This window comes from Mauremys reevesii, linkage group 22 (genome assembly GCF_016161935.1).
Source record: "Mauremys reevesii isolate NIE-2019 linkage group 22, ASM1616193v1, whole genome shotgun sequence".
Classification (NCBI taxonomy): Eukaryota; Metazoa; Chordata; order Testudines; family Geoemydidae; genus Mauremys; species Mauremys reevesii.
This window is the reverse complement of record NC_052644.1, coordinates 13,559,913-13,572,709: the sequence shown is the minus strand read 5'-3', so window position 1 is coordinate 13,572,709 and position 12,797 is coordinate 13,559,913. Positions and strand designations below refer to the sequence as shown.

The window sequence follows — 12,797 nt, the reverse complement described above, 5'->3', positions numbered from 1 at the left end:
TCTGAAAAGTGCCGGCCCTCCCAACCTTTGCCCTGGGGTTCAATATTTGCCTGGGTTGTGGGAGACCCACTTTGGAGGGTTTTGAACTCAGCATTTAAACAGGATGTGAACAAATTAGAGAAAATCCAGAGAACAACAAAAAACTGATCAAAGCTTTAGAAAACTTCACTTATGCAGAAAGGTTAAAAAAACTTAGCATGTTAAGGCTTGAGAAAAAAAGATCGAAGGGGAACCTGGTAACCATCTTCGAATCTGTTAAGGACTGTTATACAGAAGATGGTGATCAATTGTTCTCAGTGCCCTCTAAACATAGGGCAAGAAGTAATGGGCTTCATCTGCAGCAAGGGAGGTTTAGGCTCCATAGTAGGAAAAGCTTTCTAATGATCAGGGTAGTTAAGCTCTGGAATAGGCTTCCAAGGGGAGATGGAGGAATCCCCTCATCAGAGATTATTAAGAACACGTAGGACAAACCCCCTGTCAGGGATGGTCTAGGTTTACTTGATCCTGCCTCAGTGCAGGGGGCTGGACTTGATGACTTCTTCAGGTCCCTTCCAGCCTGACATGTCTATGATTGTACGATTACCAACTGTAGTTTGTGTTGCTAAGTGCTGCTGGTGCTGCAGCATTGGTAATGCTGCTAGTGCTGCTGTTCTCAGAACTCCGACATCAGCTGCACTAGCAGACAGTGCAGTGTGTTGATACAGGAAACCTCATATTACTACAAAGAAAGACCCCAGGCTCGGTTCAGTGGCAAAGGTGCTCGGCCAGATTTGTTGTTGACAAAGCACAGTCCTAGTGAGGAGCTACAGATACACTACAGATACACAGATACACTAATTATCTTGTCATCTCCTCCTTATCCTTTAGGAGCGGTCAGTGAGTTCCTGTACCATCTCTTAAGTCTGTATTTATGGTGTTACTTGAGAACTCTGTGTGTCCTTGTACCATCCTCTCACATGAGCTTACTTGGTTAGCCAATACCCAGTGTGTTACTATTCTCCCAAGACCAGCTCTACTTCTGTTCACAACCTTTGCTTCATACTGTTAGTTATGCCTAGAGCTCCAGCATAGCCTGCACCCACAGCCCCACACTCATCACAGAGGCCTTCAGGCTAATGTACATTAACCTCTAGGACATTCCAGGGAGTCATGTGGACACAGGGCAGAACAGAACATTGACAGATTCCACCTGCAACCAGTGAGGGCTTAAGAATGGTGCACTCTGGAGCAGGGCAGAACATGGATTTTTTTTTCCCCTGTGGAAAATTGCATTGAACTTTTCATCAAAAAAATGAAAATGTGAAAATTGGGAGGGAAATATTTGGTTTTGGCAAATGGAAACTGAATTATTTCAGTTGAAAACTCCCAAAAGCCAAAATATTTGGGGGCTTTTCATTTTCCAATGAAAAATCAAAACTCTTCAGAAAAAGCACAGACTTCCACAAATTAATTAATAAGAAAAAATTAAAAAATCATTCAGTCAAAATCTAATTTTCCATTGAGAAAGGTCTTGATGTACAATTCTCAGCTGGCCCTGCTGCAGGCATCATTACGAATGTGTTGTTTCTTCAGTACCATTGGTGGGCTGGTGCTGTACAGGTAGGTTTCATACAGCACAATCCCTGTTCTGACAATCTGCTGTGGGTTGTATTCTTCACTGGAGTGTTAAACTTCCCAGTGTCTTTTGTTACAGTGTAACCTAGGATTGTCAGTGGCCTTGCCTAGCTGCCCAGTCAGTCTGTCAATGGCAGGCCGTGGGTACACACCGGATCTGCACACTCCACTGAGCTTTCTGAAATCTCTGCCGAGATCAACAGCTCCATTTGGTCCCTCTTCCCCATTCACCATTAGGTGGCTCAGCTACCCTAGATCAAGCATCTTCTTCCCCTCCTCAGTCAGACTCTGGATCATTGTATCTGGTACCTATTGTGCTTTTAGTCTCAGAAAGAGAGTCCCAACACCCAGCCTTTGGGGCTGTCTCATACCAGAACCTAAAGTCCACACCCCCAACTCTGAGGAAGGTCAGATTAGGACCCACACCTGGAGCTAAATCTCATGGCCCATCTCCAGTTGCTCTGTCCCAGTCCAGCATCTCCCTTTCCCTGGTCCTCTCTTTCGCTGATCAGCCACAGCCACCTTAGTGTTTAGAAATGGGAGCCGGTTTGGAGTCGTTAAACCAAGAGGATGTCTCTTTCTACCAGATGTGCTCTAGCTCAGCTAGAAGTGAGCAGCTCAAATCAGGGATCCCTGGGGGAGGCTCTCAGGCCTGGGCTATGTAGATGTTCTGACTAGATGGTCACATTGGTCCCTTCTGGCCTTTAAATAAACTCCCCTGAAAACCTCATGAGAACAGACTAAAGCGGGGGGGAGGGGAGGCAGGTTAATGTGTGAGGACAAAAATAACATTGTGTGAGCATCTTATTTAATCCCACATCTCAGCGTATGATACACCCCCACCTCGCTGGGCTGCTAACTCAGTCAGGCCGGGGAGAGCTAGCTCAGGCTAGGCATGAGAAGATGCTCAGGGTGCTGTCAGCTCGTCCTGTGGTTCCCTCCCTCTGCAGCTGCACAGAGCAGCTGGGCTGTGTGTGCAGATAGTTGAGGAGCAGGAGCCCCCAGCTCACAGCAGTGACTATCCTCTCTCTTCCTTCTTCTGAGCAGCAGCCTGTCGCTCTCTAGTCCTGCAGCATCTGGCTCCATCCATAGGGCTGGAGAGATGGGTCTAATTCTGCCCAGGCTGCCCTGAGGTTTGGGCCAGGAGAAGGGAAGCAGGACCTAGCTCAGAAACAAAAGAGGGTGGGACCTACTGTGAGATAAATTGAACCATCTGCAGCAGATTTACCAGCTTGTGTCTCTCATGCTTTCCATATTTTCCAGTCCCATTCAGGCTCTTTTCCTCTTTGGGTGAAAAAGCCCAGGGTCATTGGCTTCAGGCAGTTATGACTCTGGTTATTGTCATCCAGGCCATTGGGAGGAATGGGGGCTGCAGGGAGGAAGTACAATCTTGTGGCTAGAGCAGTGGACCATGAGCCCTTGGTTCAATCCCTCACTCACATGTGAACTCCTGTATGTCCTGGGCTCAGTCACTTGGGCTTGCTCTGTGCCTCAGTTTCCCCATCTGTGAAATGAGGTGAGCTTCAGAAGTGTCTGAGGATAAACCCATTAATAATTGTGAAAGGCTCAGATACCCCAGTGACAGGGGATGTACAGGGAGAGCATTGATGGGAAGGGCTGTTCATCCCAGGGCTTCTCCATACACAGAGAATTTTACAACTATAGCTTTTTCTGGTATAACTCCCACGGGGTCAGAGTCTTTGTCAGGTTTAGTCACAGATTCTAAGATCAGAAAGGACCACTGGGATCATCTAGTCTGACCTCCTGTATAACACAAGACAGAGAACTGCCCCCCAAATAATTCCTGTTTGAATTAGAGCATCTCTTTGAGAAAAACATCCACGCTTGATTTAAAAATTGCCAGTGATGGGCAAGCCACCACAAACCCGTAGTAAGTTTTTCCCATGGTAAATTATCCTCACTGTTAAAAATGTACACCTTATAGTTTGTATTGCTTTCAAAACAAGATAAAGTAAACCAGAAAAGGGCTCTCTTATACCAGAACATGAATATGCACAGGAACTTATATTGGTGTAAATGGAGGTATAATTCACCCCTTAGCTGATACGAGATACTTTCCCATGAAGTACCATAGCGGTAAGGACTGAGTTTCATGGGCAGGTGCTGGGTCAAGTCCATCTGCTTTGGGAACATGTCAGGGTGCCCACAGCTTTCACACAGCTGCCTCTATTGCCTCAGCAGGAAATGACAAATGTTCACCCTGCAGGGAAGTTTGAGGCAGCTGAGAACTGGACTGGCCACTCAGCATCCGCGCAGTGTGGTTGTGCCAGAGGAGCTTTATCACAAAATCCCCATCACAACTCGCACCCATTGCCCTTGATTGCAGTCTCACCGGAGGGCCAGAGCTAGAATGGGTCGTGGGGACGCAGCCCCTCGTACTCCTACAGCTGGTCTCAAAGACAGATTCTGCACATGAGCAATTGGCACAAGCACTTCTGGTCACACCGTCCAAAATGGTCGATAATTTGGGAGCCCAGCGTGAGACAGCTTAAGGAGTGACAGACAGACTGCGTTGAGCCCCCACCTGCTGGAAATCAGCCCCTTTAAGATGGCCCCAAATTCACTAATCGTTTTAGGAAGTCTTGGTCTTTCTGCTTAACCATGTGATAAATCAAGCATGGTATTTAAAAACATCCCCATATACATGCTTTGTGTGTGTGTGTGTCTCTCTCTCTATCCCCATACATAGCCATCTATCTATATATCAATCTATCAATCAATAGCTCTCTCTATCACAGGCTCTATGCAGATGACTCCTTCAAGTCTTTGTTAAATCACTAGCCTAGAGAGGAGCCCTGATCATTTCTTCCCGGTGTGGAGCTGTTTGCTCCTTTCAGGGTCTGTGTGAATGAGGCAGCTGCAGGATATGTGCAGCGGGAGCATTTCTTTATGCACATGTTCTTGCTTCACATATCAGCTGTGTTGGAAGCTCTGCTGCGGATGCAGGGATTGAGTTCCTCTTCTTCACATCCTGCTATGTGCTGTGCATGGTCCTGTCATCAACCTCCCCTTCACCCACCCATGGTGGAGACTTTCCCTGTTCCTGGTTCCAGTCTGGGTTGGGGTCACTCCAAGTGAAAGCTCCTGAGCCATTTCTCTGTCACAAGAGAACCGACCCGCTTACACAGTGGCCTGATCCCAAGGCCAGTGAGGTCAGTGGAGTCTTTCCATAGACACCAAGGAGCTTTGCATCAGACCCTTTCTGGGCAGCATTGTCTGAGCTACAAGCAGGGCCCAGCTGCCATCCAAGGGTGCCAGCAGCTCAGCCTGACCCACAGCCCTGGGGGTCACTCTGGACGGAGCCACCACAATGCAGTAATCTCCAAAGTGAGTTTTTGTCCAAATATTTTCATTATTTCCAAAGTTTTCATTTTCAAAGAAAACATTAAAACTGTTTGGAGTGAGTTCTAAAAATAAAACTGGAAAATGAAAAGAAAAAAATGAAAATTTACATAAAAAATCTTTTTTGGATAATTTTTTATAAAGTTTCAGCTTTTGGATTTCCCCTCCCTCCATTTTCACCATTTTGCCACCAAGAAAGAGCAAAACATATTTACCTTTTTCACGCTGCTGTTTTCTGGGCACTGCTTATAACAGGTAGTCTCAACCTGTGCTCCACTGACCCTTACCTGAGCTATGCTGATGATCCCTCAAGCATCTGAACTACCCCAAACATCCCCTGTCCAGCTGCTCTGCAGAGCTGACTCCATCCCAGTGGAGAAATGTGCCCAGCCACCACCCCAGGACAATCCTGCATCAATCTGCATCAATGAAAAGTTGCTCTGCAAAACTGCTCTGCCTTGTACTCCTGACAGATTTCCCTCGTGGCTCTCGGATATTTGGCTTCCTGCAGAGGTGGTAATGTCTATTCAAAAGACTCCCTCATGTTTCTTTGGCCTTTTGCTCTGGTTCCTCCACTTGCTTAGTCACACTGATCTGAGCTCCCCACCTCCTCAGAGGTCACTTCTGGAGGCTCTTTCTCAACTGCCTTGTGTTCTTCCCCCCGACCCGGCAGTGGGAGGTGATTCGAGAGGAACCAGGGTAGGAGAAAGGGACCTTCTGCCCGTCTCTCAGCAGGGACAGCAGACTCCTCAGAAACCCAGAATGGGAAGAGAAGGAAGTCATGGCAGACTCTGTAGAAGTGGCTGGAGCTGGATGTGGAGGATGGGGCGGGTGGAGACTAAGGAGGTGGGAAGCCAGTGCAGAACTGTGATCGCTGTTCTCTGACGGTGAAATTCACCTCCTACACAACCCCATTTATGTCCAACTCAAGCCCAGAGGGTGAATTTCCCCTGGGGGAGCTGGGTCCTTCTCCTCATGGACTGGAGAAAAGAGTGTAGCAAAAGATTCAGACTCATCCAACATCCCAGGCCCCACAATCACCCAGTGACCTTTCACTCTGGCCCAGCTGTGCCTTTAGCCAGAGGCTGTCTCGGTCCCTGGGCAGTGAGATGGGACAGGAGGTGTTTCCTCAGTGATATGTTTAGACTCAAACAAGCAAACCAGACCCTTTCAGTTCTCAATTTTGCAGGCCTAAATAGAGACGCTGTGGCCAGGAGCAAGGAAGGGGGCGGTGCAGGGTAGGAAACAGGGAGCAGTGATTAATATCAGACCTGAGGAGAGGACAGAGCAGGTTGGAGAGAGGCTGAAACGTGTGCTGCCTGAGCGCTGCAGACTCCAGGGTGCCTGGCAACAGGAAGAGGAGCTGGGTGGAGACTCCAACCCTGGGGAGCAGAGTGGGGCAGATCAGAGCAGAGAGAGAGACCAGAGCTTCCCTTCCGAAGTCAGACAGGGCAGAGGGGGCAGGTGGGAGCAAGGAGCGACTGTGGATTGTCCCCTCCTGATCTCATCAGGAGAAGAAGCTGCTGGGCTGTTTCCATCCTGATCGGTTCCTCTCGGTGCCCCGATGATCCTGTCTCTGTGCCTCTTGCTGCCCGGTGAGTATGCGGGAACCCTGCGCTAAGTCGTAGCAAGTTGGAAGGAAACAAAACTGAGAGCAGCCCCTGGCCTAGACAGCCAGCAACTCCCGTTTAGTGGGAGAGAAATGGGAACCAATGTAAACACCGAGTGTGAGAGCTGCTGGGCCAGATCAGTGTCGTTCCACTGGAGTCAGGCCGGTTTTCACCAGCTGAGGATCTGGCCCTCTAGAGAGCTGAAGGGAAAGGCGGTTCCCAGCTCAGCCAAGGTCTGCGTGCCATGCCCCAGATCTAACATCTTGCCTGGTTTGCTTCTTTACCAAAACACAAATCAGCAATTTTTTCCTATTAAAGGCAGTTTTGTCTCTGAAGAGGACCTCAGAAAGGGAGAGATTTTATTTCCAGCACTAACCGCACGGCACCTTTCTGTTCCCAGCGCTGAGTTCCAGCAGCCAGGAGATATGTTCAATACCCGGTGAGTCCATCTGTCTTTCTGTCCCCATTCTACCCAGGGCATTTACCCCTCTGTTTTCAGGCCTCCAGCCACCACCCCTTTGGCTGCTCCCTGCTCACTGTGGTGTCAGCAGCAATGGCCCGGGAAGGTGCACGGGGCTGTGTGGGATCCGAGCAGGGATCTGACCAACCCCTCCCTGTCCCATTGCCTCTCAGCTCTGGTCTGATAGGGGGCTGGTGTGACACATGGGTGACACATGGGGTGACACATGAGTGACACATGGCTGGGGTGAAACATGGGTCCACAACCCATCCCACCCTCAGGTCACTAGCTCTGGTAAGCAGAGAACACCATAGCTCTGGCCCCAAGGGATTTACCTTCCCATGGCATCAGCTCCCAGCCCTTCATGGCCGCAGGTTTCTCCCATGCAGCTCACCCCCACATGGACTCAGCCTGCACCTTGTCCATAAATGTCAGCCGCACTGCTAATAGTCAGCAGGTGGAATTCGAAAGGGTATGGCCAGAAGGGACCATTTTATAAACCAGGCTGAGCTCCCATATGACCCGGGCCAGGAAGCCGCACCCAGTGACCCTGCACCCAGTGCAGCAGGGCCTGGCTGAGTTGCTTCTTTGCTGGCTGCCTGGGCAAGGCAGCAGCAAGGCGTGGGACAGAAAGCCAAAGCGCCACCACACGGGACTGAAGCCAAAGCCTGATCAACTTAGTTTTGTGGTGCTCTCTTTGGTGTGGGGCCCTGGGCAAATGCCCGGCTTGCTACCCCCAGGGGCGGCTCTAGGGATTTTGGCACCCCAAGCATGGCAGGCAGGCTGCCTCCGGCGGTTGCCTGCGGAGGGTCCGCTGGTCCTGCGGCTTTGGCGGACCCTCTGCAGGCAAACCGCCGGAGGCAGCCTGCCTGCTGCCCTGCGGCGCCGGCAGAGTGCCCCTGCAGCTTGCCGCCCCAAGCACGTGCTTGGCATGCTGGGGCCTGGAGCCACCCCTGGCTACCCCCTAACTCTGGCCCTGGCTTTTATATACAGAAAAACAGTTGTCGTGGTACAGCTGGGTCATGGAGTTTTTATAGCATGTTGTGGGATGGAGCAGGGGCTCAGAAAGAAGAAGGTTGAGAACCTCTGCCCTAGACAGCCCTCAATGGCCAGGGGCCGGTCTTGCTGAGGGGCGCCTCTCTCCCAGCTGTACTGCTCCAGCTATGTCAGCCGGGTGCCCGCGTCAGGGCCCTTTGTTCTAGGAGAGTGTGCAGTGCCAGACAATTGGAGCCCAGCCCACTGAGCCTCCAAGCCCTTCCACAACCCAAATGATCCCACTTAATGAAGCTTCCGGTCACCAGAGAGTTCATCTCCCCATCTGCCCAGTTGAGCTGTAATCAGACCCTCCAACCACGATGTGGCACAGACCCATCTGCCATTTGCATCCTGTCCCACCAACAGTGCTGGGCGCCACCAACGCCCCACTGATAGTGTTGACCCATTCCCCTTCCCAGGCACTCTCCGTGGCCCCATCCTCTACCTGAGCCAGACGTCTGCCCAGCCAGGGGACTCCATGCGGCTCCAGTGCTCCGTGCTGTCCCAGCTCCTGGCCACCCGCATCATCTTCTGCAAGGACGGGGAGGAGGTTTCATCCCAGCGGGGTTCAGAGGAGAAGGTCACCTACAACTATGACCATGTGGTGTCCAGGAACAGTTCTGGGAGTTACTCCTGCGAGTACGAGATCAAGGACAGCGATAACCAGGCGATCAGATTCCAGCTCAGCCCTGCCCAGCAACTCAGCATCACAGGCAAGTGGGGGTGATGGCAGAGTGAGAATGACAATTAAATAATAATCCCCTGGAAATCCAAATGCTGAATTTCATCAAAATCTGAAAAAAAAAATATCACAAAACATCTTTTTTCAAAATTTGACACAGGGAACCCCCCCCCCCCACTCCACCCCCATTTTAACCCATCTCAGCTCAGACAGCTCAACACAGGCAGGTGGGGTCAGGGACATCATAGAAATGTCTGGCTGGAAGGGACCTCAAGATGTCATCAAGTCCAGCCCCCTGCACTGAGGCAGGACCAAGTGAAGCTGGACCATCCCTGCCAGGAGTTTGTCCAATCTGTTTTGAAAAACCTCCAATGACAGGTATTCCACAACCTCCCTTGGAAGCCTATTCCAGAGCTTCACTAGCCCTATAGTTAGAAAGTTTTTTCTACTGTCTAACCCAGGGGTCGGCAACCTTTCAGAAGTGGTGTGCCAAGTCTTCATTTATTCACGCTGATTTAAGGTTTCGTGTGCCAGTAATACATTTTAACATTTTTAGAAGGTCTCTTTCTAGAAATCTAGAATATATAACAAAACTATTGTTGTATGTTAAGTAAATAAGGTTTTTAAAATGTTTAAGAAGCTTCATTTAAAATTAAATTAAAATGCAGAGCCCCCTGGACCGGTGGCCAGGACCCAGACAGTGTGAGTGCCACTGAAAATCAGCTAGTGTGCCAAAGGCGGCACGTGTGCCATAGTTTGCCTACCTCTGGTCTAACCTAATCCTCCCTTGCTGCAGATTAAGCCCATTATTGCTTCTCTTACTTTCAGTAGGCACTGAGAACAATTCATCACCGTCCAGCAAGTTAAAAAAGGATGGATTGGAAGAATAGACTATAAGATGGATAGAAAGCTGGCTAGATTGTTGGGCTCAGTGGGTAGTGATCAACAGCTTGATCAACGGTATCAAGCAGCGTGCCCCAGGGTCGGTCCTGGGGCGGTTTTGTTCAACTTCTTTATTAATGATCTGGATAACGGGATAGATTTCACTCTCAGCAAATTTGTGGATGACACTAAGCTGGGGGAGAGGTAGATAAGCTGGAGGGTAGGGCTAGGATCCAGAGTGACCTAGACACATTGGAGGATTGGATCAAAAGAAATCTGATGAGGTTAAACAAGGACAAGTGCAGAGACCTGCACTTAGGACGGAAGAATCCCATGCACCACTACAGGCTTGGGATCGACTGGCTAAGCAGCAGTTCTGCAGAAAAGGACCTGGGTATTACAGTGGATAAGAAGCTGGATATGAGTCAGCAGTGTGCCCTTGTTGCCAAGAAGGCTAATGGCATATTGGGCTGCATTAGTAGAAGCATTGCCAGCAGATCGAGGGAAGTGATTATTCCCCTCTATTCGGCACTAGTGAGGCCACATCTGGAGTATTGCATCCAGTTTTGGGCCCCCCACTACAGAAAGGATGTGGACAAATTGGAGAGATTCCAGCGGAGGGCAACAAAAATGATCAGGGGGCTGGGGCACATGACTTATGAGGAGCAGCTGAGGAACTGGACTTGTTTAGTCTGCAGAAGAGAAGAGTGATGGGGGATTTGAGAGCAGCCTTCAACTACCTGAAGGAGGGTTCCAAAGAGGATGGAGCTCAGCTGATCTCAGTGGTGTGCTCAGAACAAGGAGCAATGGTCTCAAGTTGCAGTGGGGGAGATCTAGATTGGATATGAGGAAACATTATTTCACTAGGAGGGTGGTGAAGCACTGGGTTACCTAGGGAAATGGTGGAATCACCACAGTTAGAGGTTTTTAAGGTCAGGCCTGACAAAGCCCTGGCTGGGATGATTTAGTTGGTGTTGGTCCTGCTTTGAGCAGCGGGCTGGACTAGATGACCTACTGAGGTCTCTTCAAACCCTAATCTTCTATGATTCGATGATTCTTTATAAGAGACCATAACATATTTGGAGACCGTTATCAGATCCCCACTCAGGCTTCTTTTCTCAAGATTAAACAGTCCCAGCTTTTTAACCTTTCCTCCTAGATCAGGTTTTCTAAACCTTTGATCATTTTGTTGCTCTCCTCTGGACTTTCTCCAATTTGTCCACATCTTTCCTAAAGTGTCACACGCAGAACTGGACACTGTACTTCAGCTGAGGCCTCATCGGTGCCAAGCAGAGCGGGCCAATGACCTCCCATGTCTTACATACAATGTTAGCCCTTTTCACAACTACGTCCCATTGCTGACTTGTTGCCCTGGAATTTGACATTCCTGCATGTATCCCAGAACTTGACAGCGCTGCAGTCAGTCATTTTATATGTGTAGCCACTGTTGGCTGAAAACCAAACATCACATAGCTGGCAATAATGTGAGACAAGGTCAGACAAGGGAGACTTGCAGTTTGTTAATCAGAATGGGAGGATGGGATAGAAAGTTGCAGAGGAAAGTAAGTGAATAGCAAGCTTGGTTTTAAATGCCTCCGATATATTGTTGTTATGGCTAAAAATACTAGAAATGTTTTGAGATGATGAGCAGCGTGTTGAAATTAGGACAATTGCTGACTCAGTAGAGGTCATTATGCTGACCCACTAGGAGTCAGTGCTGGTTATGTGCTTTGTTAGAGTAACAGTAAATACTCGAAGAAACTTTTCTCAGGACAAGGAGCTGACATCTAAACTCCCCATCAGCTGGATAGAAAGAGGGCCCCTGGAAGTCCGGCTGGTGATTACTCAAAACCATCTCAGACTGTGGGTAACTATGTCTGGGATATCCTAAGCCTATTGCGTATGGGTGTGTGTTAAAATCTAAACAATTGTAATTTTAGATAAGAGCATGCTTACTTGTATAAATCATTTATCAGATGGAAATTGCTGTGAAACAGTTAGCTTACCACTATTTTAGGTTCTGAAAACCCCAAGTAACAGACTCAGATTCAGTTTGTGATCCTCTAACCCCAGGCCCCTTTCAGCAGCACGGCCACCAGCCAGGTATTGCCCATGGTGTAGCTGCATGAGGGCAGCATATGGGCCTGGAGTGGGGCCATGCTCTGCTCTGATCTCTTGTGTCTTTGTTGCGTAGATGGTGACTCCAGCGGTGATGTCGGTGGTTCCTCCCCACAAGGTAAATTATTCTGAAGCATTTCTTTATTCTGGGGGCTCTATTTGGAGAAAGGCGGGTCCTGAGCTGGGCAACCCGCAGTCTGAGTGTGAACGCCATGACAATGGATGTATAGGAAACACAATAGGGTGATAGGCTCGTCCAATGCAGCACTCTCTCTCCCTGCATCTCTCTCAGGCTTTAACCAGCATTGCTGAGCTGGGCTGCATCTTTACAGTGCAGGAAACTGGCTCTTTCAAAGGGGGAATCCCAAACCCTTCTGATGGGCAAGTTTCATCTAGAGTTCACTGACCCACTCTGCTAAACTGGCATTAAGTGAATTATTTCCTCCTGTTCACTCACTGTATTTGTTGTTGCTCTGGCAGGAGGTACCAGATGCACCGTCACACCAGGGCTCACAAGTTCTTCTCTCTGGGTAATTAGTTGTTTACGCTCTATGCTCCAGTCCTGGAACAGAGGTGTCACACTCAGCATGTGGGCAAACCCCTCTTTCAGGAATCTCAGACCAGCACCAGTGCCTGGTTCCCTGGCAGCAACCAAGCCCCAGGAATGGACCTTAGCAGAGCCCAAACCTGGCTGTTTGTCCCCAAAGCGTCTGCACCAACAAACCAACACCTAAACTGTATATCTACAAAGACTGTGTGTACAGCATGGCAAGGAGAAGATGGTGTCAGACTTTGGGTAACAGCACCATCTAGTGACTCCAGCCAGAGCGATACTAATGATATCTGTAAAAAGCGACAGAGTTCTGTGGCACCTTATAGGCTAACAGATGTATTGGAGCATAAGCTTTCATGGGTGATACCTGCCTCTGGAAATTTCCACCAATATGTCTGCTAGTCTATAAGGTGCAACAGGACTCTTTGTTGCTTTTTACAGATTCAGACTAACATGGCTGCCCCTCTGATACTTGACACT

The 12,797-nt window shown here is 49.2% G+C and overlaps 1 long non-coding RNA gene across 1 annotated transcript; it reads right to left on the bottom strand.

Moving 5' to 3' along the window:
- Positions 1–2,444: 2,444 nt before the first annotated feature.
- On the bottom strand, positions 2,445–12,328 carry LOC120388205. Its single transcript, XR_005590518.1, has 3 exons — positions 12,222–12,328; positions 8,528–8,715; positions 2,445–2,775 (listed from the first exon to the last, which is right to left on the bottom strand). It is a non-coding gene; the product is annotated as an uncharacterized LOC120388205 (long non-coding RNA).
- Positions 12,329–12,797: the final 469 nt, after the last annotated feature.